The sequence below is a fragment of the Phocoena phocoena genome, chromosome 3 (assembly GCF_963924675.1).
Source record: "Phocoena phocoena chromosome 3, mPhoPho1.1, whole genome shotgun sequence".
In the NCBI taxonomy this organism is placed as follows: Eukaryota; Metazoa; Chordata; class Mammalia; order Artiodactyla; family Phocoenidae; genus Phocoena; species Phocoena phocoena.
The window spans coordinates 15,336,318-15,362,665 of NC_089221.1; positions in this window are offsets into that span (position 1 = coordinate 15,336,318).

The window sequence follows — 26,348 nt, forward strand, 5'->3', positions numbered from 1 at the left end:
GGGGAAGCTGGGATGAAGTGAGAGAGTTGCCTTGACATATATACACTACCAAATGTAAAATAGATAGCTAGTGGGAAACAGCTGCATAGCACAGGGAGACCAACTCAGTGCTTTGTGTCCACCTAGAGGGTTGGGATAGGGAGGGTGGGAGGGAGATGCAAGAGGGAGGGTATATGGGGATATATGTATATGTATAGCTGATTCACTTTGTTATGCAGCAGAAACTAACACAACAATGTAAAGCAATTTTACTCCAATAAAGATGTTTAAAAAAAAAGAATATATTTATAATTTGCCATCATGCACTCTATAAGCTTTTTTTTAATTGTTGTTTTCCCAATAGGACAGTATTTAAATATGCATCTGCAACTTTTAGTTAATGTTAATTTTGGAACAATGATTTTCTTGGAAATATTTTCAAAAATACAAATCATGTAAAAAATGGCACAGGTAACATAGCAATTAGAATGATCATAGATCATTAGTTTTCCTATATTAAAGTTTTATCTTTCTTCCACTTGCTATATATTACCTATTTTGGGATACCTCTGTAATATTATTGCATGAATATTCAGAGATATCATGTATTAGATGCAAATGGTTCAGTATTAGATGCAAATGGCAGCTCCATTTTCACAATCATTTTTAAATGAAAATCTTAATTATCCTCTTATTGTTTTCATGAACAAAGTATTCTTTTCCAGGAGGAGACATCTTGCCATTTTAAATTATGTATACTTTCTTCCTTCCTGGAAGGAAATCAAATCGTTAATTTGATTGTCATGCTGGCAGGAGTCCAGTATTTTATTGGTGCAGTTCCTCTTAGCCAAGGAGAAAATGTGATGTTTGCTGAACCCTTATGACCTGTGACTTCCTTTCATTGGGACTTCCTGCCTCCAGAATGGGTCTGTTCTGTTCCAGGTCCCTGCTATCAGGTGACTAGAGCAAGGCCTCTCTTCCTTGAAACTAGGCAGCACTTGAATCCAAGTCAAGGATGGAGTCTCAGGAAGAGCATCTGGGCACTGATTGAAGATGCATCCTTAAATCATCAGTCTCTCAGTATAACTGATATTTTGATCCCCATCTAATGCCTCTTTCTAATTTTCTTTTTTATAGATTCTCAATTCTTGGAAAGGTGGGTTGTGATTTAACCTCAGAAGTTTCCATCCCAATTTGGAATAACTGTTAGGAACTACCCATTAGTTACCACATCATTTAGACAGCAAATATCTATCTTCCTCTACTTATTAATCCCTTTATACATGATAGAACTGTATATCAGTATTCAATTTGATGTAATTTCTTTTAATCTTGTTAGGAATGCATTTCACAGACAAGAGTTCTAACTTTAGCACTAGGATTACTTAAGCATTCTTTCTCATAGATGAATGGTTAAAAGAGGCTCCCAAAAAATCAAGGAAGCCAAAGATTTTTTTGTTGCTGTTGTTTTTATTCAAAAGCAACACACCATTTTCAACAACTATGATCTATATTTTTCAAAACAGTCTGATATATTGGTGATAGTAATCCTTGGATTTGGGGATGGAAAACTCAAGACAGGTTGCTTTGACTTTATCCAATACTGTGACCACTATTCTCATAGAAGTATAGCCATTCTATGGCTAAAAAAAGTGTAGCCTTATGTGCTTAGTGCAAGACTGAAAGAAATTGTTTCAGCAAAACTAGAAATTAGTTAGAGATCTATTTGTCTGTCTACCTATCTATCCATTTATTTGTCTATTCAATAATATAAAGACGTGTCATGTTAGAGGAAGACCAACACTGAACTGTTGCTTCACATTTCATGCACATATTCTAGTAGGTTAGAGCACAGTGTGGCATGATCATTTAAAGTAAGTTCAAAGTTAAAAATCTTCTCAAAAGTACAACAAGTATAACAACCACCTTGTATCCAAAGTCATCTTGTTAGACCAAAAGTTGTATCACTTGACATTTGAACATGCTTTTCTACTGCTCATATATTTGTCTCAAAATCCATAGAGCATTTCAGCTGTTGCCTTTAAATATAAATCCCCCTTTTCTCCAGAAATACAAACAAATACAAAATTATTTAAAATGTGATTTTGTTGCAGTCCATTCTGGATTTGGCAATCATCTTAATAAAACGACATATACTCTAGTGAAAACTGGAGTAATCTGTCCATATCCCTTCTTCATGACCAACACAGTCATCCTCAGATGCTGCCAAGAATATTTGTTTTGGATGGCTCATATCTCTGTTTCTCACTAGTATTTACCTTCTGCCTTAGGAAACTGCCTCACATAAGGTTACATCCTGACCAGTAGTAACTTGCATCTATCAATTTCTCCTTGTGCCCAATCTTGAGTTCTTCACTTTCTTAAATGATGTATCTCGCAAGAGCACTCTGAGACAACTGCTGCATGACATCATTCACCTTAGTGTCTGTTTCTGGGGAACTTGACCTGAGATAGTTTCTACCAAGAGAGTACACAAGAAAGTAGAATCTTAGAGCTACATTATTCACCCTTCAGCTGGCACTGAGGACCCCACTGCTGATGGTAAGTGGGATATGGATACCACCTGGCATATTAAAGCAGTAAAATTGTTGAACTCTATTTTGATGGTAAACTTAGATGGCACACAAGTGGAAAGAATCATATTTGTTGATAGAATATCTCTGGCATCTGAGAAATATGAGCGAAATTATACTTACAGACAATGACATCGGGTGACTCTTGCTGAGTACCATTGAATCATTAAAGAGAGAAAATGACAGGATGTGGGTGATAAATCACCATTTCAAGAGAAAATGAAAGCAAAGAATCTTTTTGGAAATATTTAAGGAAACCTTAATTTCTTGCAGCTGGAGGACAAACAAAATGAAGTATTTGGCTTAATCATAAAATAGCAGAGCTACACAGAGGTTGAGCTCTCAGCCCTAGCATTTCTCTTACACAAAAGTCAAGGGCTTAACAGGAAGTGAGTGGGTCTATGAAGATTGAGAAGGGGGTATTTGAGCAGATGAACTTGAGATGCTTGATCCAGTAAGGTTCCATTGAAACCACTAGGCCGGCAGAAGTAACACACACATGTTGGCTAGATAGCACTTCTCCTGCTGCATGACTGGGACTGGGATAAGGCAAGTGAAGTATGTCGAGGGTAACATCTGAGGAGGCTCTCACTCTCAATGTTGGGCAAATGCAGGGTCTCCTAGGATCCCGAGCTCCTCTAGGCACCTTACTTGTCTCCCTAGTCCTGGCCCTTCTTCCGTGTTTGAAGATTATGAAAAATACTTAAATCAAGCAGATGTCTTTCAAGGCAAAGTTTATACCTCTCAGAATGTACCCTACCTCTCTTCTGTCAACCAGACCAATAACGAAGATTGCATCTCAAGATAACATGGATGATAAGATGCTGAGCTTTCTAGGGGAATGGAAGGATTATACATGGAAGGGGCTGCAGAATTTCTAATATGTGCCAGCAAGATCTGGGGAAGAGGACATGGGAAGAAATCCTGAGATGTTTTCAAAGGGATACAGGATATTAAGTTAGATAAGAGAGAGTTAATAGACATTGGGGTAGTCCTGCAATACAATAACACCTTGGCAAGGACACTGATGATATTATGTTGGGTGTCAGAGAAATTGTATAACGTCCTCCAAACTGAGAAAGAACCTCAAGACCAAGAAATGAAGTGGGCAACTTAACAAATACAATTATGAAGTTTATTGTGAGTAACTTACATACAAGCAGGAAGGATTGGGCAGGTGGATGATCCAGAAGCATTCACAGCAGCACTTGCATCACTGAAAGGGGTACAAGGGAAATTTAAAGGGGTCAAAGTTAAAGATAGAATCTGACTACCAAGTGAGAAACATGTCCACACAGAATGGAACTGGGGCTTTTTCCTCCCTCAGGGTCTCATGACTATTAACCATCTGCATCAACAAAAGATACTCTTCCAGGTTTCATATTCAATGAAGGCAAGAGTTAAATATGATAGGGAACTTATCTGACTTGGGTGCATTCTTTGTTAGTAGGCTAAAGCTCAGTCATGCAGAGACGGGAGGAGGCAGAACTATGGGCCTTAGATGGAGCTGACAAAATGGAGTCAGTATGGTTCAGCCATACATGTTACTAATAGGCTGCTAGGATGGCTCTTTGAAATTTAGTAAAAGCAATTGCTCACACTAGGTATAAGTGCCATATGGTAGAGAAATAGGTCAAAAATGGGCATGCCATCTTATGCATGCTGATACTGTTCCAAGAGCAGATCCAGAAGACACTGTTCCAAGAGCAGACACTGTTCCAAGAGCAGATCCAGAAGACACTCCATTTATAGGTAATGTATACAGTCAAACCAAAAATCATCATTTCATATATGGTTCTATATAAGTTTTCACACTCAGAACTCACCCACTTATTGAAGGATAGACTGAAAGTCTATGAGAAAGGACCTTGCAATATGACATCAAATGCACTATGGAGTGATTCTCCCAGTTGCATCCTCAAGGGATCTATCGCCTTTTAGTCATGTAATTATGCATTGGGGAAAAACTTTTCAAGGACTGCTGAACACTGGCTCTGAATTGACATGGGCTATAGGCTATACTACTCTCCCTTCCTCTGTCATATCATAGTTCAAAGGCACCTGAACCATCTGGATATTCTGCAGAACAACACATTGATCCACTCTATTGCTGCCAACATGTGAATTGCCCCAGATGAGCAAGACATGACCAGTGTACAGGAAGCCTCAGTGAAGACATCTGAGAAGGTGAGAAGTAAATCCTACCAAGATTTAAGACCTACCATATAAGTTAAGTACACTGGGGTCCAGTGGGCTGAAGTATGATGGAATATCATCTCCTAATAAAAGACACATTATTGCATTACAACACTTCTGCCACCAAGAAAGAAGTCTGATGCTTAGTAAGCAGCTCTTAGTTCAGGAGACAGCATATTCTGCACTTCTCCAGCCCATTCACTTAGTGACATGAAGATCTGCCCACTGTGAATTGGATCCAAATACAGAAATAATTCTGCAGCAAATCCAGGCTGTGGGACAATAAGAATGGCTGCTGGAGCCATACAATCAGGCGGGCATTCTAGTATTAGAGATAAACGTTGTGGAAAAGATGCTGGTGTGAATTTTAATCCAGCCCCACCCCAATGGAAAGATCACAACATAGAACACCTAGGATTCTCAGAGAAAGCATATCATCAATAACGTATAAGTATGCACTATTTGAAAAGTAGCTCTTGGTGTCCTAGTGGGTAGGATAGAGATGGCTTATTTGACTATGTGATATCAAATGATTTTGTGGCCAAAGATAGACTCTGTCAGACTCACTAAGTTCTAAAGATGGGTAGCCCTACCAAAAGGTTACTGCAAAGGGAAGGGCTACACTTGGGACTGAGCATGAGCAGGACCAGAGGGCACAAGTAAACTACCAAACGGGTGGCCCAGACCTCTATCTGATCATCCATCAATGTGCCAAGGGTAACTCCAAAGAAGCTAGCTTGTAGAGACAGCTCAGTAGGGACTTGTTAGTGAGCAAGGATAAAGGAGCATGAGTTCAGTTAAGAATGCTTTAAGTTTCAGATGCTTTAAATTCATCCAGATAGGAATGTTGATTAGAATGAGAGCTATGAAAGAAACAGAGAGTAGAAAACTGGTTGCAGGGACTGGGGGAAGAAGGGCTGGTGGAGAAAATAGGGAGAGGTTGGTAAAAGAGAGCAAACTTTCAACTATAAGACAGGTAAGATCTGAGGATCTAATGTATAACGTGGTAACTCTAGTTGATAGCACTGTATTATATAATTGAAATTTGTTAAGAAAGTAGAATTTAAATGTTCTTACCAAAAAAATAAATAAATAAATATGTGAGGTGAGAGATATGTTAATTTAACTCAATGGGGAAATCCTTTCAAAATGTATACGTAAATCATCATGTTTGCAGTTACATTTTAAATACCTCATGCCTCACAATTTTATTTGTCAATTATACCTCAATAAAGATGGGGGGAAAGTGAATGAAAGTTATAAATAGAAGTCTATATTGAGTATATAAATCTGGACATCCTTTGTGTAGAGAGAGCAATTGAAGATATAGGAGTAAATGAATGAGGATAACAGGACTTTGATTCCAGTCTTGAGGGACTCCAATATTTACTGTCTTGGAGGAAGAATATTAGCCTGCAAAAGAGACTCAGAAATAGCAACAAGAAACCTAGGTGGAAAACTTGGAGACTGGGGTCATGAAGCTAAGGGAAGAAAGAGTTTTGTAAAGAAGGAATTAACTAAAAAGTGTCATAAGTAAGATGAGAATTAAGAACGTTCACAGAATGCAGGGAATTTAATAGTGACAATGTCAATTATTTCAGTGACAAAACTGAACAGATAACAAATTGAATAGTATTGATGTGTGTGCATGTGTGACACGAAGTAGAGGCAGTGAGAATAGTCATCTCTCTTAAAATATTCAGTTGTAAAGGAGAGAAAAGAAATGAACCTGTGTCTGGAAGGATTATTAGATCAAAAATGCATTGTTCATTTGCTTATTTTGTTTGGTTTTTGGAGTGTGAGCAAGAAATCTCCAGCACAAAACTTCCCAAACCACTTTTTAACACATTTGATCAGTCACAGCACCTTCTCCATGCACTGCACAAATCTTTTTTTGTGTTTCAGTTGTGTTTTTACCTTTCTTGAAATAATAAAGCATAACATACTGAAAATGTTACTGTTTTTTCTTCCATCTTCAATATTAAAATGGCTACACAAAAATTCACTGATTTTGATATGTCTTTTTTTAAATGCACATTGATAGGACAGCTGTCACTTACAATCTAACAAAATCATTTCGAATGAAGCTAAAGACATCTAAGTGCTACTAGAGCCATCTTATGGAAAAAAACGAACAAACATTTTGGCCAACCCAATAAAACACTTTGGGAAAAAAACCCAGAACTTGCTGCTTTTAGAGCACAAGTGAAAACCTATTGCATCTGGGGAAATTAAATTTTAAAAATTAAAACCCTACTAGTTGGGGGGAGACAGCAAAGAGGTTGGGCCCAGAGCCACAGCCAGGGGCCAGGTCTGATAATTGAGGAAGACCCATCCCTGTGACCCAGGGATGCAGTGTCTGCCTAAGACTGAAGAGTAAGCAGAATGACAGGAAGTGCTTCTTCTTCTCCTCTAAAACCACCACCAGGCTAATGAACATGAGGTAACAAGTATTACCAACATTGCTTGCAGAAGGGAAAGAGCATAGAGAAGGACACTCCAAGACATGATGCAAAGAAGAACCAAACCAGTGTGGAATGGGCTTTGTGAGGGAGGAACCCTCCTAAAAAACAGTCTCACCTCTAACGATAAGGTAATGTGAGAGGAATTTGATGCATTTGGTTCTTGAGGGTAACTATAGCAAAATGAAATTAAAAAGGGGAAAAAAAAGCCAACTTCTGACTAGATTAACTCCATCTCCCACACCAAAATTGTAGCGGAAGGAAAAGGTGCCCACTGTAGTCATAACAATTAATTTGCTTCAGTCTCTACTTATCAAGGCAAGATTCCTGCTTTCCACACACACACACACAAATTATGAGAGATAGAAAAAGCTAAGTAAAAACAGCACATGTCAAGAATCAGGAACAGATATGACATCAGACATGGAATTTAAAATAATTCTAATGAATATGTTAAAGTCTCTTGTGCACAAAAGACTTTTTATATGTATGGTCCACTGGGTAACTTCAGCAGATACACAGACATTGTAAGAAAGAATCAAATGGAAAAACACATTAACAAAGATGAAGAATACCTTTGACAGGCAGAGAAAATATCAGTGAACTTGAAGATAAGTCAGATTGAAATCAAACAAACTGAAACACACAGAGAAAATTGTAAAAAAAAATGCAGAACATCAAAGAAATGTGATACAAAATTAAATCATCTGAAATACATGTCATTGGAAACACAGAAAGACAAGAAGCAACAGTTGAGATTTTTTAAAAATTGTCTATACAGGTAATCCTAGGAATATACCAAAAGATACTAAAGGTAAAAAGTGAGTTTAGCAAGATGGTCAGTTACAGAGTTAATATTCAAAGCCAATTATATTTCTATATGCTAGTGATGAATACTAAGAAATTAAAATAAAGTAAAAAGTAAGATTACCAAAAGTACTAATACATGAAATATATATAAATCTTCCAAAATATATTCAAGATCTGTATATGTGCTGAAAATAACAAAATGCTGTTGAAATAAATTACAGAAGATGTAATAAATGGAGATACCACACTTAAGCATGGAAGGTTCAATATGGAAGCTCAATATTGTTAAATGTCAATTCCTCCAAAATTGAACTGATCTATTGGCTCAACCCAATTGCACCTGAGACTACTCAAGATTTTTTTGTATAAATTGACAAGATGATTCAGCCTATGAAAAAATTAATCCATTGTCATTTTAAGAAAGAAATGGAAAATTTTATTTGAACTGACCTGAAGATTCTGTCTGTCTTCCTAGTCTGTTATGGTCCAGGAAATGATTCCCTCGTGCTGCTTCTTCCCATATCTAGAATTATACTATTTCAGTCATGGATTTTATAGAACTATGTATTTGGTCAATCGTTTCAAGTTGTCTCGACATAATTATTATTTTTAAAATTATTTATTTATCTTTGGCTGCGTTGGGTCTTTGTTGCTGTGCACGGGTCTTCTCTAGCTGTGGCGAGCGGGGACCACTCTTCATTGCGTCGCACGGGCTTCTCATTGTGGTGGCTTCTCTTGCTGCAGAGCATGGGCTGTAAGGCGCGCAGGCTTCAGTAGTTGTGGCACACAGGCTTAATTGCTCTGCGGCATGTGGGATCTTCCCGGACCAGGGCTCGAAGCTGTGTTCCCTGCATTGGCAGGCGAATTCTTAACCACTGCGCCACCAGGGAAGTCCCAACATAATTATTTTTATTGGAGGCTCAGTCACACATTTAGTAGTGCAAGAAACAATAATCTTGTAAAACAGGAAGATTACAAGTAATACAGCTAATAACATTAATAAGGTCATAAGTAAGTATTTAAGTTAAGAACTTCCATTAGGTTCAGGCATCCCAATATCTCCCCAGGTCATCTAACCCAGTCTGTTCTGCACCAATCGCTATCTTTAAGGGAAATGATATATGGGCATTGTACATAAAGTTCACCAAAGATGTCTGTATGCACAAGGCAAATGGTGGGTCATTATGACCCCTTACAGGTTTGAGAAAGGGATGTTATCTTTTAAGGAGTTCCATGTTGGCATCAGAAGAAAACTGATCTTTATAATTGAACAGGTATTTCTGCCATTGAGGAGGTCTGGTTAATGCATCATACAGATGCCCAATGCACACTAGAGGGGGAGGGAAGGGGCCCAAAGGAGCAGAGAAAAAATTATATATTTTTTCTTATCTTGCCTTGAGATATGAATTTTATTTCATCAATTCTAAAATGTATAAGGAAAGAAAAAAAAGAAAAAACATCCAATTGTTAAGTGAAGTTGAACATAAGAAAAGACACGCTGATACTTAAAAGTGTTAATTTCTATGGTTAGGAATACTTTGTGAGGTATGTTTTATAGGTAAAGAAAATGAAGTTCAGAGAACTGTATTGCTTGGAGACAGCTAAGCAAGTAGTAGGGCTGATAATTAAATCAGAAATTCTCATATCAAAATGTTTCATTAAATTACATCAAAGCTAACTCTCAACTCTGTCAAGGTGACCCTTTGAGTTTATAGTATAATTTACAAAACTACATTCGTAACCATGCAAAGAGGCTGAGTATGTATTAAAAAATAAATCAAATGTTTGCAATGTTTAATTTTTTTTAAACAGCTGTTTTGATTATATAATTTACAATAATAATTATTATTTTTTTCTCTGACTTCATTAACTTATTGTCTTTTCCAAATGACAATATTTCAAACAAGATATTGACTAATAATGTTTACACTCTCAGAGCCTGGGGCAGACTGTCAGAATTCATTTCCAGGAAGGGGTTAGAATCACTATAGTTTATGGTGACAATTTGGGAGTGAAAAGTTCACTGAGATGGGAGAGGAGTCTCCTGAAATCTTCCAGGAACTGAGATAAACTAATTCATAGTCAGATGCTTCCATCTATAATATAAAAAGTTGGACTCCAAGACAAGCAAAAAATAATATCATGGTATGTAGCTACAAAAGTGTTTTAGGAACACTAAATTTTAAAATGATCTGATGTTTTAAAAATAACTTGGGATGAAAAAGAATTTTAAAGACTGCTGCAAAAAAGTATTTTGAAGGATTTTAAAATGGACATTTCAAACCAATACTATGACATGCTGCTTGAGAGAGAGAGGAAATCTTTAGCTCACATTGTCCTTCATCTTCTTTCCGAAGGAAAGGGATTTTCAGGTTTTAAAAGGAAGTTTAGATATCTGTTAGTCTAAACCAAAGCCTGGAAGCCTTGAAGAGATTGTGTGAGAACTTAATTTGTTCTACTGGCCAAGGTTATCCTTCGTTCCAGAAAGAATTTGAAAATATGAGTGCCAACTACTAGCCATGCTTTTAAAGACTGCAAATTCAAAGGACACTTGCAAGTGGACAAATATAGACAGATTTATTTATGAGATTATCCTCCATTAGAAATAAGCTAGAGGGCTAACATCATTTCTTTAAGTATTGTCTTAGGAAAATAATATTCTTGTTTTGTCCACAATATTACCTGCGAAATGTGTTAGTGTTCAATGTTACCAGAGTCCGTTTTACTAAAAAGAGAATAGGACTTCCTTTTGTGTCAGAAACTTTTAGAACAATGTGTTAGTGAGATATACATCTCTACTTCTGATGAGGTGGTGCAAAAGTTGAGCCCCTGTTACAGATTGGAGTGGCTGAATGCATGTATTCCTTATTTAGATGATGATTTAAGACAACTCACTCTCTGGCTTTCCTTAAAAAGTAGATGAAGCAAGATCTAAGGGAAGCTATGATGTGTGGTCTAGTATCAGACACAAACAGTATACCTGGACATCACAATAACCGGCATCAAACCTCAGGAAAAAGTTGATTGCAGGTGGGGCTTTTGGTTCCCACTGCTTTCTTTTTCACTTCAGTGAAGAGCTTTGCTTGAAATGTTTAGAGGCTAAGAGTCCAAATTTGATCTGCTTACATGGATAAATTAGGGAAGAATGGGATCCATTTTTGCTACTGGGATTGGGCTCACAGTTAGTGGCAAGAAGAAACTTCTGGATTTCCTTGACTTGTGGCCTCTCACTGTTGTGGCTTCTCCCGTTGTGGAGCACAGGCTCCAGACGCGCAGGCTCAGTGGCCATGGCTCACGGGCCCAGCCGCTCCGCGGCATGTGGGATATTCCCGGACTGGGGCACGAACCCGTGTCGCCTCCATCGGCAGGCGGACTCTCAACCACTGCACCACCAGGGAAGCCCCCTACTATGCTTTTATATCATCTACTGATATAATACAATCCAAGTCTGAGTTTACCTGTTTGATTTTTCTGAATCAGAGCCTTCTAGAACAAAAGGAATTCTAATTTTCAAAATGAACCAGAAGGTGTATTTCAGTGCCATTATATCAGCTACTATTTTTGCCCTGGGATACATTTAATGCAGGCAATCATTGCTTCATTTATTCCAACAAACATTAAGTGAGCACCTACCTTGTGCCAGGCACTCTCCTAAGTATGAGATTGCAGCATTGAATCAAACACAAAAAACCTCATAGAGCTTGAATTATAAGCATTAGTGAAGAAATATTTGTATGGGAGTAAAATAAGAAGATAATAATCACTGAGAGCTCAAATTTTCTTTTATGAGACCAATAGATCAGGAAAATGTCAGAGTTGAAAGCAAATGATTTGACAACATTTCTTATACATATCATATATCTTGTATATAAAGCAGAGAAATAAAGACTAAATTGCTGTACAGTTGGGGGTAATGTTCAATAATTGTAATTAAAGAAAATAATTTCTAAATAGCAACAATAGAGAGATTTGCAGTGGCATTTTGATGACCTTGTTTTAGCCAATATTTTACAGTGTTTTTTAAAATGTATAACATTGTATTTTATGTTGGAAAAGTGCAGTGCAATAAAAACATAACTGAGATAGATTAAAATGAATGTGCAGAAGTTGCTAGGAAAGATAGATCTAAAATATACTCTGCACATATATGAATCTTCCCATAAAGACCTGATTCTTTCCATGTCCTTCTCTCGATAGCCCCTCCCAGGTGTCCTATACACTGGCAACTTTCACTTTCTTACTGTTTACTGAGTGATAAACAAAGCCTAAAGGATTTGAGGAAACACTTTTGGATGCTGGAAAATTACAGTTGAAATTCTAGCCTCTACCACATATCTGAGACATAGTAATGCAAGAAATGATGGTTGTTTTAATTTATGATTATTATCATCATCATTATTATTATTATTTTCCGGTACGTGGGCCTCTCACTGTTGTGGCCTCTCCCGTTGCAGAGCCCAGGCTCCGGACGCGCAGGCTCAGCAGCCATGGCTCACGGGTCCAGCCGCTTCACTGCATGTGGGATCTTCCTGGACCGGGGCACGAACCTGTGTCCCCTGCATCAGCAGGCGGACTCTCAACCACTGTGCCACCAGGGAAGCCCTATCATCATTATTAATTAATATTTTCTTCTTCCCCATGACATGGATTTAGGAATAAGATTCATTTACTTTTTTATCTCTAGTGCCTTATAGTGTCTGGAAAGTTCTAGGCTTTCAATAGATGTTTTCTGAGTGAATAAGTGAATGAGATAATATCCCATTTATAAATGATATAAAGTTTAAAAGAGGGTAGTTTTGGTAAAAGAAAAAAGTCATGAAATATTACCTATTAGAATAGATCTAACAGGATAAAGTGTTATAAGAATAACTTAAATTTATAAGGATCTTTTAATGTTCAGGAGCAAATGGAACAGATATAGGATAGAAGGCATATGAATTACCTGAACAAATACACATCAGTACAAGGGATGTGCTGAGTCATATGTAGTTGCATCAAATGAGATATGGGGGGTTTAAGTGGAGAAAATGGGTTAAGTTCCTAAAAATACAAAGCCTGAAACTATTCCTGGGTTAAACCCTGCATTTGGAGAAATGTTAACTTGCCAATGACTACATCAAAGTCAAGCATGGATTATTAGACACAGATGTGAAACAAGAAAATAAAAGAAGCTGCTCTTGGGTTCGCCTGGCCCAGGCAAGGCTTTGGCAGTATGACATTTTTCTCTTGTTGGAATTTTATGAAAGGATCCCTGGAAGGCAAATAATCCTAATATCTAACTTCTTGATAGATGATTTCTACAAGTGGATTTTCTTTCCTTGATGAATAAAACAGGCTATACATGGGGGGAAGCACTGGGAAAGTTCATGAGAATAAGGCTCCTGTCCAAATGCTTTTCTGTGAATTTCATTGCATCTCTTAATGTACTGTTTTCCCGAAAGATGTCAGTATTTGTCACAGACCTGATCTCAGATTTTGACTGTAATACTTTACAGTATGTGTGGGCTCTGTGCAACCTAAAACTCTAAGAGCAGGGATCTTATATATAAAACAGAGGTATGAAAACCTAGCATTATTACAGAGATTAACTGAGATAATGGATTATTGTAAAGATTAAATCAGATAATGGGGGCAAAAGATTTAGCTCTGTACCTGACACAAAGAAGGTTCAAAAATGTCTCTACTAGTGTGTTTCTCTTCTCATCTGCTAGGGAAGGTACTCATCCATAAGTGTAAATTACCAGACAAGTGTTTTATATTAGGAGTGTTACTCATGAAAAAGAGCTTTTTAAAAGTAGAACTGGATGGAGCTAAATAATTCTAACTTCAATAAAAGATATTTGGAGCAAAATAATTTTAATGCCAACAAGGTGCTTCAAAAATGAGAAGAGTGTGAGATTTTATTTAAATGGTGTGGAAGAGGCAGAGAATATCATTCAAGTATTGGAGGAAAAAGTAATCAGAGAGATGAGATTAAGATATTTTCCCTTCAAGGAAGGCAATATTGCTTGATATGGAGCAACAGATTTGCAGTATTCATTAGGATACTCTTTCTTTGATATATATTCCTCCAGTAGATTCTAATCACTAAGTCAACTTTGGAGAATTTTTATTAAAGTTTATCTTTTAAATTTATTTGGAGAATTCCCTAAAATGTTGTCTTATATAGTAACTCTACATGCTTGTCTATGTATTCAAATATTATTTTATTCTCCTCAGTACAATTATGTAGTTTGTGTCCAAATCCTTGTTCCTTGTTAATAAGATTTACTGTACCCTGCTGTTTACACTAAACCTATTGATTTGTGTGCAACATATCTGAATTTTCTCATTATTGATTCTGATAGTTTTTAGATTAATGTTCTCATTCTCCCTCTCTCTCTCTCTCTCTCTCTCTCTCTCTCTCTCTGCGTTTGTCACACACACACACACACACACACACACACACACACACACACACCCCTCTCTGTCAGGCATTATTCTAGATACAGGGAATTTAAAAGTAAATATAGAAAGAGAAATAAGGATGAGACACCTTTACTACGATTAGAATAGTTAAAATTAAAAATAGGACAACACAAAACTGGCAAGGATGTGAAGTATCAGGTACACTCATTCAGTGCTGGTAGGAATGCAAAACAACTCTGGAAGACATTTGGTAGTTTATTGCAAAACTAAATATATCTTCATCCTATTATCCAGCAATTTCAGTCCTTGGTTTTTACCCAAGTAAGCTGAAAACTTATGTTCACACAAAAACTGCACACAAATGTGTATAGCAGCTTTATTAACAATTACCAAAACTTGGATGCAACTAAGATGTCCTTCAATATATGAAAGGGTAAACAAACTGTGGTACATTCATACAGTACAATGTTTTTCAGTGATAAAAATAAATGAGCTATCAGGTTATGAAAAGACACAAGGAACTTTAAGTGTATATTGGTAAGTGAAAGAAGTTGATTTGAAAAATCCACATCCTGTATGATTTCAACTTTGACATTCTGGAAAAAAGCAAAACTATGAAGACTGTAAAAAGAGCAGTGGTTGCTAGGGGACTGGGGGGAAGAATAGAGATGGCTAGGTTGAACACAGTATAATATGATTCTGTATTATACTGCAACGGTGGATGCATGCCATTCGACATATATGAAAACCCATAGAATGTACAACACAAAGCGTGAGTCCTAATGTAAACTTTGGACTTTGGATAATAGTTATGATTCAATACTGGTTCATCACTGTAACAAATGTACCACAAAAATGCAAGATGTCTTGCCCTAATGCAAAATGTGTACAGGAGGACATAGGGGAACATTCTGTACTATGCTCAATTTTTCTGTAAACCTAAAACTGCTCTAAAAAGTAAAATCTATTAATTAAAAAAAATGAATAAGATAGATCAGTTCCCACCCTCATGGCACCTGCATTATGGTGAAGGGAGTTAAACAATGAATAAAAAAATGAATGCAGATGTTGATAAATGAGGATTGAGGAAAGTATGCACTCTCTCTCAATAGACTATGGTTTAGCATTGGGTTGGGGACTTTTAGATGTCATGGTTAAAGTTCTCTCTGTCACACTTGAGCTGAATTAAGATCAGCTGTTTCTCAGAGAAGAAGTTTGCATCTACTAGTTTTACTCAAAACTACCTTCCCAACATGAATTTGAGAAAACCTGGCTTAAAACAGGAGAGTTTCTAACCAGTTTTGCTGCTTCTTCACCTACTCACTTCCAATTCTTGAAAGCCAAAAAGTGATATTTTGAAAATATTAATTAGATTATATCACTTCCCTGCTTTAAAAACCTTTGTATGGTTTCTCATCTAGAATACAGTATTCCAACAAGACCTCCAAGGACCATTGCTAACTGGAACTTCCTTCCTTTTCAACTTAACCTCACTCTACCCTCTCTTATGCTTCATTAAAATGCCATCCTCACTAAGCTCCCACCTGGACCCTTTTTACCCTCAAATACATTAAGCTCTTCATGACCTCAGGGCATTTGCACTTGCTCTTCTTTCTCAGGATTTATCTCCCAAGTGTTCTTCTCTGTGACATTTATCTCCTTTCTTGCCTTTTCCCCTTTAGTGTTCAAACTTGCAATTACTTTTCTTGTGATGTTGTTAAGTGTTTGTATTTCTAACCAGAATATAATCTTCATGAGGGCAGGGATTTTTGTCCCTTTTGTTCATTGTTCTATTTTCAACACCAAAGGAACACTTGGCCAGTAATGACACTCAATAAATACTTGATGAATGAGTGAATAAGAGCATAGTTGATATTTATAAAATGCCATCTTTTTTTGTTAAAATTATAAAGAGCTTTAAGCATCACCTTATTTTAAATTCTCTCCGAATATATCATATAGCTACTACATAACTCACAAAATTGTATTTTCTTTTCCTAGATTTATAAATGCTTTTAAATATAGGTATTGTTTTCCATTCACTGAAATCTACCCGGGGCTCACATTGAAGTTTGTATTGTGCCAATCATTCTGTTCACTACTGAGAGTGAATGAAATTTTAACTTTTAATATAATAAAGGAAATAGAGAGACTCTCTATATAATTTTTCTTCCAAAGTTAGACTTTTAGAACTAGGGTTTAGCCTTTAAAATTTAAATGCAGGATTCTATTCAGTTCTGCATAAGACAGTAAATATAAAGAATGCATTGATTTAGAGTGAAGTCATTTAAGAGAGTTTAGTGAGGGCTTCCCTGGTGGCGCAGTGGTTGGGAGTCCGCCTGCCGATGCAGGGGACACGGGTTCGTGCCCCGGTCCGGGAGGATCCCACGTGCCGCGGAGCGGCTGGGCCCGTGAGCCATGGCGGCTGAGCCTGAGCGTCCGGAGCCTGTTGCTCCGCAGCGGGAGAGGCCGCAACAGTGAGAGGCCCGCGTACCGCCAAAAAAAAAAAAAAAAAAAAAAGAGAGTTTAGTGAGTATAGGATTTTTTTATGTTGATTATTATTGACAAACTAGGGTAATTGGTATTATAACAAAATATATATTTTTGCTGCAGTAGTCAGAGGCAGAATATTGGGTTACCTTTTGGAGTACTTTGGCTCAACTCAAATGAAACCTACTCTAGTGAATTTAAGGAAAAAAAGGTAGATATATCGCAAGAATGGTGAGGAGCTGGTCAAATTAAAGGAAACCCTGAAAAAACAGACCTTGGCTAGGACAGATAATACGGCAATATCAGGAAATTTTGCGTCAGGAATTGGGTTCCAACCAACTTCTGTCCTTCTCCAAAAGAGAATCAGACTGAATTGAGGCTCATTCCTACACCCCAGGAGAATTGCGATTGATCAGTCCTGCCTGATGCCCTGGAATGTGGGAGCAAAAGCTGGAAAGCAAGACAGAGGACCATATTCATAAAGGATGGGGAAAGTGTGTCAAGCCAGCCAAACGAAAGAACACATTCTGCTGATTGATTAAATAGGCCAACGTCTGTACCTAATGCAAAAAAATCACTGAAAAGAGAACTAAAACACCAATTCATAGAGTTACTATTATAATGCCTGAAAAGCAGGGGTTTTGATTTTATTTTTGTTTTGATTGAGTCATATTTTGATGTCTGATAAATTTTAAAACTCAGAAATACTTGTGGATCTAATAAAGCTGAAGATGCCTACCTACAGTCAACTCAGGCAAAAATTTGAAGATACAACCTAACAATATTCCTGATCTTTGTTTGATAGGTAATATTGCAAAGCTTTGCAAAAGAAAAAAAAAGACCTCTATTTGTTTGGGGGAATGTCTAAGGTTAAAATTTCATTATAATCCTAATGAAAATAAGATTTCCTGGTGTTCATCTCCTTAACTTTTAAAACTTTGGCAATTGTAGTGACCTTACCATTGTTAACTGTCACATTCTGAGTAAACGTAGTATTACCCTGCTTATATTTGTCACGTACAAGGATCACTCCCATGTCTGTATCTTTTTTCAGTGCTTGTATGGTTATAGGGAGAGTTTTTCTCATAGAAATAAAAAATCAAGTGAGCCCTTTCCTATATTAATGTGTTTCCTCCCACTGTCTACAGTTTTATTTATGTAAATGTCCATGAAATGGTTTCTTTGGTAACCAAAAGTAGCCTGGATCTGAGTGGGTATAGTACAGGTTCACACTTTTAGGCATCAATCGCTTTTAAAAATTAACTGTTCAAAGGAATAGTCAGTAAAACACATGAAAAATGAATACCAATTTTGCTACAGAATTGACATCTTGCTAGTGTTTTTCCATTTGAATATTTTAGCATCTTGCTACACACTAGATACTCTTGTAATTAGTTACAATCAGAGAAAATTGTTATTTATTATAGATGCCATTTTAGGAAGCTATGGTAGTGAAGCAGTTTCGCTTTCCAAATCCATTTACAATTAATTGCAATATTCTATAACTATCATGTGAATAACATCTAACACTCAAATGTTTAATGATACCAAATCACAGGATAAACAAAACGAAACTCAATGTGCCATCATGTGCCAGGCTGCCACAGGCAAAGGCTAAAATAAATGTCAGAGGAAATGAAAAATTGACTGATTTTAGTACAATCAAATATGTTTTAAACAGCAGCTGGTTATCATTGTTCATTATGAAATACTAGCAAAATGTCTTCATTCTGATTTCTAGCTTATCTCTGTGGCCCTATTTCACATGAAAATAGTAAACAGTATCTCCTGCTGAATTCACTTTTATTGAACTGTTGTTTCTGTTTTATCCAGCTGTTCCCTCAACTCTCTCAGACCCCTTTGTCACGCCATGTTTGTTATCTAAAATATTTGGTTTTAATGAAATTTTATATGCAATACTATCACTTTGGTAATCAATGTATGTCACACTTCTGAAATTATAAAATATAGCCTGCTATAGGAGCTAACCAAAGGATGAAGAGAGGTTAATGGATGGAAACTGATAACAGCATATTAATTTACAACCTCTTTGGCACTTTAGTGATCATTTTAATAATTATATATTTTTTCTATCCAACCTCTTAACATTGCCATGCAATTCAGGTAGTAAATAATAAAACTCCATCAAGTTCGTATCCTCATGTTTTTTCTGGAGAGTTTCTCTAAAATATTATAATTAAATTGACTCTGTTTCCCTTGCCAGGAACACTGGAATGACAGCTCGTCTGGTGTTTCTATTACATCATCAGGTTCTCCTCCCACCCCCATCCCTTCACATGCAATGCGTTGTTATTGGCAGGCTTTGAGTAGCTCTGTCAAAATTACTGAATAACTTTGTCCTATTCTCTTCTTTCCCACCTAATAAAATGCTTAAAACACCAGCTCTACTTTCTCTCTGTGGCATTCATTACTCACATTATCTGCCACTATATTTTGAGATTAACTATCAGAATTAAAAGATTGAAAAAGACCCTCATTCAAATAAACATCATTTCTGACGCTGGGTCTCTCATTCCTTTTTCTTTCCCTTTCTCTCTTCCTTCCTTTCTCTCTTCTTTCCTTCCTTCCTTCCTTCCTTCCTTCCTTCCTTCCTTCCTCCCTCCCTCCCTCCCTCTCTCTCTCCCTTTCTTTCTTTCTCTTTTTCTTTCTTTCTTTCTTTCTTTCTTTCTTTCTTTCTTTCTTTCTTTCTTTCTTTCTTTCTTTCTTTCTTTTTTTCTTTCTTTCTTTCTTTCTTTCTTTCTTTCTTTCTTTCTTTCTTTCTTTCTTTCTTTCTTTTCTTTCTTTCTTTCTCTCTCTCTCTTCCTTCCTTCCTTTCTTTCTTTCTTTCTCTCTTTCTTTCTTTTTCTTTCTTTCTTTCTTTCTTTCTTTCTTTCTTTCTTTCTTTCTTTTCTCTTAATCTGGTATGTTGAAATTATGCATTATACTGACAAGGATATTCTCTCACCTTTTAAATATTTCCTCAGATTTGAAATTCTGTGAAAAATAATGTCTTTTGAGTTAGTGCATATAAAAGAAGATTGCTTTGCCTTGATTATGTAAGATCCAAATATTGAGGAAGATCTTATCTGCTGTGATCTGGCAAAAATTTATTGACCACATATTTTTCTTCCATTCTTTTACTGACATACAAAAAAAATAACAATTTAAAGTATCAGCATATTCTGAGATATATTTCTAAAGGTCTGCAAATTCTATGCATTGAGTTAAAAGGCAGTCATCTAGATGATCCAGATTACTATTACACAATTTCACTTAGAACTACCTCATACATGAATTCTTCCAGTGCTTATGTTGGCAATGGGTTTCAACTTATTGTATTACCAAACAGTTGCTCAAACAGAGGTTTTAAGGAGGTTCTAGCAGGAAGCATAGTTGGCATATTGAGTCTTAAGGCACAGCATTGATGAATATGCCCAAAACAAAACAATTTGAACTAAGTAATCTATTTCCTATTCAGGTCAATGATCATTCCAACTGGAGCATTGCATGGACATTTAGCAACATATAACAAATGAATTTTTCTTGTTTCTTCTAAACAAGGGAAAAGAAAGGATTAGGAGATTTAAGCAGAGATCCTGAGTTGGGAAAGAATTGATCATTGATATGAAGCTGATAAGAAGCCAGTACATCAGGAGTAAAGTGAGCTGGGTGGATAATACTACCAGATAAGCTAGGATATAAGCTGGATGCAGTTTAAGCAGGGTCTTATAAAACAATTTTAATTTTATCCTAAAGGATGAATAAGTTAAAGAAGGCTTTTTAATATTGAACAGCAATATCTATGTTCAAAACATCACTTTGCTATTGAGAGGAAAATGGATTTGAAGGGTAATGAGAATGGAACCATGCACATTAAGGAGGTTATTGCAGGGCTGAGGAGAGGTGGGGTTTTGAGCTGGGAAGATGATAGTGGAGCCATGAATAAGTGGAGATTCCAGATATATTGCAGAGAAAGAAATAATAGGGCCGATAGAGGAGATACTGGAGTTAGGAAAGGGAGGAACAAGATGACTCTAAGGTTTGTGGGTTGAGTAGCTTCCTGAATAGTCACATCATATAAACCAGGTGGTAAAAGGTGGGACATTGTTGAGGAACTCCGAATTTAGATGTTGGACCAAGAGTGAGAAGCAAGGAATAAAACACTGAGAAATGGACAGTAAGGCAGAAGAAAAATTGGGAAAACATGGCATCATGAAAGTCAAAAGAAAAGATTCCAAGAAGAAGTGATCAGTGGTATCAAAGGTTACTGAGAAGTAAAAGGAAGTGAGGACAGCAACAAAATTCTCCTGGATATGGGACATGTAGATCACAGAGATGTCTAGAGATCTTGATTCACTTTCCTTCACTTTTACTGTAAGAGTTTGTGTGGTAGTTATATTTCAGAGTGAATGGGAAGTGAGAAATTGAAGCTTTTGTGTATGGACAACTCTTTTGTTCAAACCAGTTTTGAGTGTAAAAGATGCTGGAAAGAAGATATAGTGTCATGAGAAGGTATTCTTAGAATAAGACATAGTAGAGCACACTTGGTTCTAGTATGAATAATCCAGAAAAAGAAAGAAGTTAAAGATGTAGGTCAAAACAGAGACACCTGTAAGAGAGTGAAATCCTTGAGAAAGTTATAGAAGATGGGACCCAGAGCCCAAAAGGGATTATCCACCAAGCTTACGAGAATAGATGCATACTGTTGTAATTGGAGGTACCAGAAATAAATAAGGTTGCTAACTGAATGTGTGTGTATTGAGGGGGTGATGGTGTAAATAAAGGATTTTTAAGGAGAATAAGAGGGAGGGGGTACTTAAGAAACAAGGTGTTTCCAAAAACTGTTGAAATTCTTTTGATGTTTTGATCAAGCATTTAAAGTGAAACTGCTCAGATAGTTGTATGATCTTCTTTAGGAATATTAAGATTCTCTCATGCACTAAAGGAAAAGGATGTTATTTGGTGTCATTTAGGGATATATATATATATATTTTTTTTTACTGGAGTGTAGAGGAACAAGAAAGAGTTAAGGAATTAGAGGTTTTCAGTGGAGCAACTATAATAATTGATCATGAAATGTAACCTGGGAAAGGAGAGACATGCAAATAGGATAAGGCTATTGATAATAAGAAATTGATAGAATCGATGGATTGGGTATTTTGATGAGGTGACAATATTGTTGATATGTGAATATAATAAGCAAGTTAGAAAGATAAGAGATGACAGTAGAGAAATTGGATATTTCAAATTAAGATATTTTGGGTGATAAAAATATGTAAATTATAATTATGGAAGTAGAACCTGGAACTGAGTGGAAGTAAAAGTTACTTGACCTCCAGAGGTACAGGATGAGGTTTGTTATAAAGAGATACCCACATGGATTTTGGACTCACCAAGAAACACTAGGAGCTAGGAGTTAGAGTCTTTAACATAAAGAGATGGCAAGGGTGTTGGTATATAACAGGATTAAGGAAGAAGGATATTATTCTTGAAAGCATGTGGCTCAAAGAGGCAGGTTTTCTTTTTGTTGTTGCCCTAGAGGAGGAAAAAGAGGAAGGAATTGCTTAGAGGAGGCAACTGAGCAAGGAGAACAGTTTCCACATTTTCTGTCCCTGTATCATTAAAGGACATAAAACAAATTAAACAACTCAGATTCACACAGTGAAAGTCAGTTTTCAGTTAGCATACAAAAATGGTGGAGGTAATATAGGGTTGAATGTATAAGGACCTTTACCAATAATAGTTAATATTTACATTTACTTTCTGATTTAATTATCATAGTCACCCAACAAGGTAGAAGCTCTGATTTTCTCTATTTTACAAGTGAGGAACTCGTAGCACTAAAATGTTGAATAACTTTCCCAAGGTCACATATCTAGTAAGTATTGGTGCCATGATACAAAATCAAGCCATCTGACTTCAGATTCTGAGCTGCAAGTCCATCTGCCCCAAAAAACTGAAAGACTGGCTTTCATCTGGGAGTATACACTACCAAAAGAAGATAACACTGGGAATGATGATGGGATGAATGGAGAGGCTACTCTTGGGGCAGCAACTGAAATACTAAGAATGTGAGGTCTGATAGTTCAATCCTCAGTTGGAGGAGAATGAATATAATCAGTTCTATAACAGTGGTTGAAGCTTATTCCATCATGGCAAGGATGCTTCTGGAATACCTACTCTATAAGTTGCACATGTGGATGACTTAATCACAGAAATCTGGGTAAAAGTTTTAGAGTGCAGTAGACATTTCTAATCCTCACAAATATCTCACAAATACCCTTCCTTCTTGGTCATATGAGAAAATATACTTTCAGCCTCCTTGAAGTTAGGAATTGCTACATGATTAATTCTGTCTAAAGAAAAGTGAGATGTGGGGATGTGTGGCTCTTCTAAGCTAAGGCACTTGAAAGTCTCCAAACAATTCTCCAGGTATTTTTCTTCCAATGTCATGGCAAAAAATGGAGGTCTCACTGGACCAATGACCAAACAGCAGAGAGAAATAATTGAGTTGCCTGGTAGTTGCTGCCATGGAATGCTGCAGGAAAGAGAGTTATCCTGGAGAGTCACCTCTTTTGACAGGGGGACAATGGTGTTGTCACTAAGATAGTCTAACTGGTCCTCAAAAACAGAGGGAGTGAGAGGAAGGACCAGATGCAGAGAACAACATAGAAATAGGCACCAAACTTAGAATGAACAAGTAGCCCTTTTCTAAAAATCAGTGAAAGAGATTTTTCTTTTCTTGTTTTTAAATTAATTTTTATTGGAGTATAGATGCTTTACAATGTTGTGTTAGTTTCTGCTGTATAGCAAAATGAATCAGATATACATATATCCACTCTTTTTTAGATTCTTTCCCCATATAGGTCATTACAGAGTATTGAGTAGAGTTCCCTGTGCTATACAGTAGGTTCTTATTAGTTTTCTATTTTATATATAGTAGTGTGCATATGTCAATTCCAATCTCCCAATTTATCCCTCCCTTCCACTTTCCCCCTTGGTAACCATAAGTTTGTTTTCTACATCTGTGACTTTATTTCTATTTTGTAAATAAGTTCATTTGTACCATATATTTAGATGCCACATATGAGCGCTATCATCTGATATTTGTCTTCATCTGTCTGACTTACTTCACTGATTATGACATTTTCTAACTCAATGCTTCTTACTCTGTTTCTTCTCAGATCACCTGCTATGGTACTGCATATTGAACATCTTTTTTTAGTAACCTTCTGTTTTTTCATGGAACGCCTCACATCTCCAGAAATTATAATTTAGGAAATGCTTTTCTAAATCTCATTTTTTGTGTTCAATTACTATAGTAACTACAACTGCAACTCCTAATTATCCGTTCCTACTTCAACTAGATAAATACCCAGAAAGATGATGAACACAGGTGAGGAAGATATTAGAATGTCTTACATTTTTATATATTTCTCTCTCAGGAGATCCAAACTACTTCAAGGAGAGGTTTAATCCATCCATCTGTTAATCCATGCATATGCGCTGATTGGCTGAGTTACTAGATAACAGAAATAAAGGGTGCTTGAATAACTTGCTTCTCAAGGAGTTTCAAGGAAAACTGCAGTCTAATGGTATGGCTTTGGATTATATATAGTATAAAGTCATCCAACAATATAGTGGAAATTATTCCTATCAATAAGTGTGTTTTTGGTTGTCAATCACAGTGATTACATTTATAATTTTAAATCTGTTTATAAATCACACCAATACTCAATTTATAAAACACTATAGAAATAAAAATACATAAGCAAAAGTATTTACACAGGCAGACAATATTTTCTTGCTCATAATAAGTTTATATTGTTTTTAGGAAAAGATAAACACATGAGAAGTTAAGTCATATTAAATATGCTCCCACAAGACCTCTTGGTAAATTCCAAAGAAAGACCAGGAAAGGGGAATGTTTCTCTCATCATTCATACCAGTCCCACTGTGGCTTGATTGTTCTGTAAGAGAAAAGGAGTTGCTAATATTCTTGGCCAGAGATGGAGAAATGGATTTTAAAGAGATTACAAGTAGAAATAATCTACTTCTGTGCTCCAAAGGACATAATCTCTCTATTCTCCTACTTTTTTCCTTTCTGTAATGATTTCTCACATTTTCTGTTCCCCCATGTCACAAAGATACCTAAAAAGTGATGTCTCTCTGTTTTCTACCTCCTCTGGGTAGTAGAACAAGTTAGGATTTCCCAAGGAAAGCTGGTTCTCTCTCTCTTTCATAATCTCCTTCTTTCTCTCTATTTTTCTCAGTGTAGGACTTGGAGATTCCTGGAAACATGGCCACAGTTCTCTCTTGGTCTTTAACCTCTAGGATGAGCAGCAAGTAAGTGGTCAGAGATTTAAGACACTCAATGCTGAGTGGAATCACAGGGAAGCATTCAATGTGGAGCAGGAGATGAGAGCTGAGTTTTGGAGTAGGACAGGCAAATAAGAGGTGGGAGAGTATTTTCAAAATATAGAACAAGAAGTGAAACTATATAATTAAATAGGCATAGGAGCAGAAAAAACTCTGACACAGTATTTGGGCCCCTGTAGAGAATTGGGTGAGGAAATATTGAAATATACGGCCTGGAGGTGAAATGTGAGCTTATAGCAAAAAGAGCGAACTTCCTGCTAGACAATGAGTCAGTATACCTTTTGTCACCACACACTCCTCTCCAACTCCTGTACAGTTTCACTTTATGTACATCAAAAATATTCTCAGGAAAGTGTTTTATACCTCCTCTCTCCACTTATTTATTTCTCATCCACTTTTCAACCCACAATGTCTAGCTTCTCCTCATTGCCCTATCAAAAGGTCATATGACCTAAGTTGTCCCAATTCCTCGTATGATGTGATCTCTCACCTTCATCCCAACCTTTATGTTTCTTAAAATACTCTACCATCCTGAATTTTTTAACACCTTAGATCATTGTTATAACTACTAATTTAATGATCCTCTCCCTTCTCAAATTCCTACGATAGAGTGCCTTGTACTACTTGGCTTCTAAATGTTAGGATTGCTAGGACTGGGTTTAGGATCACATCATCTTTTATATCTACCTTCTTGCCCATTCTTTAATGCACTAAATAATCTTAAATGTGTCTCTCAGCCCAGACTTTCACACTTCTGACTTTTTATGTCCAACTTCTTACACAATGCCTCTCTATTTTATTTTACCAATACCTAACCTATTTATCTCACAGTGGTCATCATCTTACCCAGACACTCAAGTTAACAGTCAAGAATTAATCTGGCTTCCTCATTTTTTTAAACTACATACTGAACTAACCATTTCTTAGTTTGACTTCCGAAATACATCTTAATTCCACTACTTGCTTCTATCTCCACTGCCAGAACATCACTGAAAGCTTAATTAACTTTCACCAGGACTCCTGAAATAGC